A 7,021-nucleotide genomic window follows, 5' to 3' on the forward strand; every position below is an offset into this window, starting at 1 on the left:
GCAGACACCCCAGGACCTGGTGCTTCCCTCATCCCAAAGCCAGGCTGGAGAAATATGGGATCCAGGAGGAGGTGGCTGCAGTGCAGGGGATGTGTTTGATCAGGGAGCAGGCAGAGCAAGCCAGGCAAGCATGGAGCAGAACCAGGAGCCCTGGGTTGGCTCCGTCCAGCCCAGCAGGAGGGGAGAGCAGAACCGGTGCAAGCAGTACAGGGCTCTGATGCTTCCTGAGGTGTCAGCAGCACCTTGAAGCCACTACAAACCAGGGAGCTGCACCAGCTGGCCCAGCTGCCCAGGATAAAGGCACTCGCCCAGCTTCTGCTGAAACTGGCCCCAAGCTAAAGCAACAGTAGGAGGCCAAGCTCTTTTTTATTTTTAATTTTTTTTTTGCCTTTGCTTTGATCAACCATGAGAGTTGAATCCCATCGAAACGGGACGGGATTTCTGAATGAATATTCCTTGGTGGAGAGCAGGGATTGTTTCCAGCCATTGTCTCACAGCCCTAGATGCCTCTCTTGGCTTGCACCAGGGGAGGATCTGAAGCCACAGCTCTGATGTGATCCCCTGAAAAAAAAAAAAAAAAAAAAAAAAAAAAAAAGAAAAAACCACCACCAACAACAACCCAACAAAAAAAAACCCCAAACCAAAACAAAAAACCAACATGTTCTCCTCCTATGGCCGGGGCCTCATTTGGCATCTTCCACAAGCAGTGGGTGCAGCTGGAGAAAACCAAGGTGAGGGAATGAGCTCATCTTAGTTTGCCTCTGCCTGAGGAGCAGCCCCAGAGAGGCTGAGTCACCCCCAGTTCCCACAGTGCTGCTCCCTGGGCTGGCACAGAGCTGTGGCCACACCACTCCCTGATAAGAAAGAGGCTGCACCCAGCAGCATCCATCCTGCCAGCACAGCTCCACCTCACCAGGGCTCTTCCCAAACCACTTGGGGTCCTGTCCCACTTGGGCAAGGGGGAACCAGGGCACTGCTCTGCCTGCCCCCCTCCCCTCAAAAGAGGGGGTTTCACCCAGCAGGTTGAGGGGAGGCTTTCCAGCATCTCCTTATACAGCAGGTCTCAAAACTGCAATTATTTCCCTGTGACTCAAGGGTGTAATAGGATTTTTTTTTTTGAGGCCTTTTGCTCCCAGAGTCTGCAGCTTATTTTATTCATGCCTCTGTCATTCCTACGTCCACATGGGATGCAGGGGATTGCACGGCTTCTGATGGTTATGGAGCAATGGGCAAGCAACAAGCCAGAGCAAAGAGTAAGAAAATAGCTTTTGAAACTGTAGAAGAGGTGGATATAACAACTACTGCCCAAGCAGAGGTTGTGCTGACCCCATTTTGTGTCCTGCAGAGCTTAAAAGGAAGCTTTTTGGGCAGCAGGCACAGAAGTAAGGTCAAGCTAGGAAGATGATAGAGCCCAAGGGGTCCCCAAGTCCTACCCACTCCATCTGCCACTCCATTCATCTGCAGTGCACAAGGAATCAAGCAAATCTCTTTCTATAAACCAGATTTGCCTTTGTAAGCTTTGAAATAAACCCAAGGATTAAAGTCTAAGGAGGTTTTTAGTTTGGGGTTTTCGCTTTGGTGTTTTTTTGGTGGGTTTTTTTTTTTTTTTGGTTTTGTGTCTTGGTTGGTTCGTTTTTTGTTTAAGTCAGCAGCACACATGAAAGAGCAAATGGGTGCATGTGAAACCCAGAGCCCAGCACAATGCAGGGGAGGAGGGGGGGGGTGTATTTATACTGTAGGAGCAGCCAGAGGCCCCTGGAAGAGGCTGGATAAACACCTGGTACCAACCCATCCATGCAGCTCCAGGACTTCAAACGCGGCGGTGTTGTCACCACGCGTGGGTACAGTCAGCAGCAGCAAATGACAAAGCAAACAACCCCCTCCTGGCAGGAGATACCTTTATACACACATATATGTCTCAGCAACAGCCCAAACCAAACCAAACCTGGAGCTTTTCTACTGTAGGAAAGCACAGCAAGCCTGAGCAGGGGAAGCAGAGAAGCTGAAAGCAGGGAGAAAGGTTCCCTCATCCAAAAGGATGATGTTAAAAAGCACTTGGATGGTATAATCCAGTCCTGAGTCACTGGACAATAATTGTAGCAAGAGGTCTTCTGTTGTCCAGCCTGCCAAAAATAGCACTAATAGCAAGTGCAGGTTTATTTGCCATTAAGGCTAACAGTGTTGGTTAAGTGCGCCTGATGATTTAACCTTGGCAAGCAGGTTCCCCTGGTCCCCCCTGCTCCTCAAGTGGCTGCAGTAAGTGGTGGCACCATTCTCCAGATTCTCCTCCTCCATTTATTCTTAATCATCCTGATTTTAAAGGGCTCCCTCTGCACAGCTTAGGGCCTTTGTCTTGTGTGTGTTCATCTGGCCTGACACGGGTGCTGGGCTCTGAAATCAGATTGTCTTCCTTAAGCTCTTCCAGTAAGAGATTTCCTGTGGAGCTCAAGGACCTCTAAGAGGGTTATGTGCCCATAATTTCTGGCCCTGTTACAAGAAGACTGTGGTCTTAAAGGCAGGGCAGAAGGCTCAATGCACGCTTTCAAATTGCTTGGAGGAGTTACAGAGTAAACACGCAATTAGAAAATAAAATTCATGTAGAAAAGAGGAGTTAGAGCTGGTTTTAATGCTGTTCTGGCTAGATGAGTTTCCGCCCTGTGTTTAGCTGGAAATGGCTGAGAGCATTTAGATTTCAATTAAAAAAAAAGCACCAAAAAACAATAAACCTCTCCATAGCAATTGGCCAGACTAGATTTGTAACTGGTTTGACAGGAATTAAAAGTTCAGATAGGCTTTCAAACGCTCTGGCCTTCTTCATCCAAATGAGGTTCCAAACCAGTTAAGCTGGAAATTTTACAATACAAGGGGAACATTTGGCTTTCAATCAAGGGTTAAAACTCAGCATGGACAGACCAAATTGCTCACTTCTGCTTTTCAAGAGTCAGCAACTCAGAGTGTTTTATGTACACCTACAAGGCTGTTCCCACGCTACACTTTGACTTGATATTGGTTTTGGGGGTGATGAAACCTTTTTTAGGCTGCTGGGCTAAAGTTCAGAAGGCATGAGACACAAAAACCAATTTCAAGCTGTCCTCAAATACCATTAGAGTCAGCTGCCAGTCAAACAGCCACAGTGTGAATCTGCACCCCCTGTTATCAGCAGTAAAAGAGTTATAGAGAATTAACATTCAAATCCTTCCCATCAGATGTGTCCCACAGCTTGCTAAACTACCTGCCACTTCTCCAGAGTGGGTCCCTCTCCATTACCTTGGCATTTGAGCAGGATTTTAAGGTTATCCATGTAGATTTGAGAAGCCAAGAGCTGGCTTTCTTTACATAAAGCAAAAAAATAATTATTTAAAAGAAGTCCCTGTGACCAGTTCTGAACTGTAAAACCAACAGATGTATTGGGGTGGTTCAGATCTCATGAAATGGCTCTGCCAGAGAGGGCACAGACAATGGTGATGGCAGTGCCAGCAGCCAGCTGGTTGCTAACACCAGTTAAACACAATTACTGGGAATGTAGTGGGGAAAAAAACCCAGGGGTAAGCTGGGCTAGTGTGTTTAATGACAACCGTAATTGGTAACCTGGGTCTGACCCCAGAAACAGGCCTAGCAGGCAGGGTAAACAATAAAGCAAGAGTCTTAAGCCCAGCCTACACTTAGAACTAATAAGTCCTTTCAAAACAGAGTTGGGAAATAAGACTGTGACTGAACCGTGTGAAATGCAACTGGGGGGGGAGGACACAGACTGCAAACAAAGCCCTTTTAACCTCTTAGCTGCCAGATCAGCCCAGCTTTCCCAGCACCTATCAGTTCCCAGCAGTCCAGACCACAGGACAAGCCCATAACCAAGCCCCCAGAAGCCTATCATCCTGTATGACTCCATGGGGCTGGGTTTTGGGCACCTATTTTGGTGCCTCAGTGTCTTTTGTCAGCTTGGTCCTTTGTTTGGACTTTGTCGCCTGTAACCTGAGTCCCCACGCCAGCTCCCAGAGCCTTGGGATTTGTGGACAGGACATGTCAGGACTTATTCTGGGCATGTCTCTGCAGTTGCATTTGTAGACTATCAGGAACCTTTAAATATTCCTCTCTGCTTGGAACAGATTTGTACGTGGACTGAGAGGTGGGTGCTTTCCCCAAAAGCCTTTGAGCAGCTCCTGAATCCGAAGCCCTGTTCCTTGGAGCCATCTTTCCCTGAACAACTTCCCTCTGATCCACTTTCCTCACTGCATGCCATGTTCCCTCGTGGAAAACAATCTATTTGACCCCCTGTGAATGTCACATCTGTTCACAAGTATTTTAGGAAGCAAACACTGCTGTGTCACAAGAAGACAACACTGTTTTTTTGTCCAGCTACTTAGGACTTTGGACCTAGATTTCCAGTGGTGCTGAGCACTCCCTGGTTCCAGCTGCCTTCAGTGCACTCTGGGGCTTTCTCCTTGCCCTTGCTACCTGCTCACTGAACCCCAGCATCTTCTGTAAGAAGATATTTGTTCCAAGCTCAGTGTTACCAGCTGGAAACAAAGCCTCCGACTGTAGTTCCTCCTGGAGCTGTCTCGTTGGGGGAAGGTGTGTAGGTGACCTCACGTTGATTTTGGTGATGGTTTCCTGTTCTTGACATTTGGTTATTGTTTTTTTCCACATCCTCTCTGCAGGATGCAACTGCCTCCACCTACCTCTGTTCCTGTTGAACAAAGCTTCAGGGGGTAGAAACGGGACAATAGAAAAGTGCCCAGCTCACCCAGAGCAGTGTGGGGATGGAGGTGTTTGCACAGTTGGGTCCAGAGAAAGTTGTCAGCTGTAAAGCCTGGAACAGGCTTGTTTGTTTATGAGATAAAGAGTCCAGTGTCTCAGAAATGGAGCAAGGAGCAGCTGGGACTCTGGAAGCAAGGCATTGCAGTAAGATGTGCCCCTGGACAGCCCCTTGTCCTGCTCCACCTCTTCACCAGCCCTTGGAGATGAAATCTTCCCCCAGCCCTCACCTCCAGCACAAGGTAAACAGCACATGTGAGACACAGATGTGCCCAAATTGCCCCCTGGTAATTCCCCCTTATCACCCTGGGGTGTGTCTGCTTACCCTGCTCTGCTCTTTTTTTCCCCTCTAGAAAGTCCCAGAATAAATATTGGAAACAGGATTTCCCTCTCCACAGCTGGCAACAGGTAAACCCACCACTGACCCTGGTGGCAAACCCACCAATAACCCAGGAATCCCAGAACCAAACCCTCCTCAGCACCACACAGACACCCACAACCAACCACGTGAGCCCAGGAGTTCTGGGATAAAGTGGGAGACACAACCAGGAGAGCAGGAAACTGAGCCCTGGAGATGCTGTGTCTTGTTCCAAGCCACCAAGCAGGGAAAAGCCCCAGGACCCTTCCCATGAGCTGCAGCTGGGCAGGGGAAGGGGCCAGCATCCCCTCCACCACCTCCCTCCTGCGGTCCATCTCACACCTTTCCTTCTAAGGGAGTCTGGGGGGGGTTATTATAAGGATTTCACACTACCCTGACATGCAGCCATGCTACAAAAAAGGGATTTTTCTTTTCTTAGATATGGGAAGTTAAAAAAAAAAAAAGAAGAACAACCCAACTCTCTGTCTGAAACCACATGAGAGGGGTTTTTTTAGATGGTGAGAATGTGACTTATGTGCCAAACTCCAGCTCAGCCAGGGAGCAATGCTGTGACAATCTGCCAAAGCAGAACATTACTAAAATCTGCATTAATTGCTTCCAAAACATGGATGCAGGGTAACCTGTGCTGCAGCACCATAGCAACCCAAATCCTGGGCAAAAAAAAAAAATAAGGGCAAGAGCAGCAAAGGCACCGTTGCTGTGGCAGCTGGTAAGTGAATTTCCTGACCCTGTTCAGGGCTGCCTGACATCTCAGCAAAGAGTGGGGATCTCTGCTGGGCTTGAGTGTGTTTTTTGACAGCTTGAGAAGAGTTTACCCACACTTTAGAGAAGAGCAGGAGATGGGTAGAGATTAAAGCAGTACCAGAGACTTGAGCTACCAGCCCAGCATCCTTCTCTTGAGGTTCTTAGAGGACATAGAGTGTCAGACAGAAAATGGGATTGCTGGGAAGTCTTGTGGTTTCTCCCAGTCCCATCCAGGCTTCAAAGGCTCAGGGCAGCAAGTGCTGCTTAGCAAAAGAGAAGCCAAGTAACACTAAGACTTCCAGATTTTGGTCCAGCACTGTTACACCACAGTCAGCCCAGTTTATGGCAAGCTGACCTGGTTAAACCTAACTCCACAATCTCATTACCATCCCGTGGATCTGGCCATATGGATCCGGCCTCCCTACTTTTCTTGGTCCCTAGCTCAACTCCACAGCATGGATTATCTCAGGCATAATCTCCAGCTGCTATGCTGACCAAGCTCTGTCCCATCCATCCCTCTCCCTCTCTGTGCCCAGCCTGCAAATCCCCGGGTGGATTTTTGTCTTACAGCCAGCAAGGGCTGCAACGTACAGAGGGTCTGGGCTCCAGCATGGGAGAGAAGGGACACTGGGAGAAGATCCTTGGGGTTCTTCTCAGGCTACACCCACAGCTATGCAAGAAGCCACAGCTTCCCAGAGCCCAGCAAACCTCCCAACCCCTGCAAACATCAATTAGTGCACAAAGAAGGCCCAGATAAAGGAGGACAACACCCTATGAGAGCTTAGATCTGGGTGGTGCCCTTTCCCAAGAAGCAGGCTGATCCTTGCTTGGAGTGATACCTCCTGGGGAGCAGGTGGACTCTGCAGGACTGCTCTAGGCTGTTCCCAAGGATTCCTTGCCCTCTCTGGCAAAGCTGGCTGCTTGGCTTTTGGTGGGATGCTGCAGGTGGGTAGGGGGAGGCAGGTGCAGGGGATGTCCCCCTCACATCCACCCTCCAGTGCTTTGCAAGCCTCCTCCCCATCAGCAATTTCCCCTGTGCCCATTAGACAGCCCCTCTGGAGCTCACATCAAAGGCCAGCTGAGCATCAGAGCAAAGACAGACTCAGTCTGAGCATTCACACATCTGCCTGCTGCTGCCTGGCA

This window comes from Calypte anna, chromosome 26 (genome assembly GCF_003957555.1).
Source record: "Calypte anna isolate BGI_N300 chromosome 26, bCalAnn1_v1.p, whole genome shotgun sequence".
In the NCBI taxonomy this organism is placed as follows: Eukaryota; Metazoa; Chordata; class Aves; order Apodiformes; family Trochilidae; genus Calypte; species Calypte anna.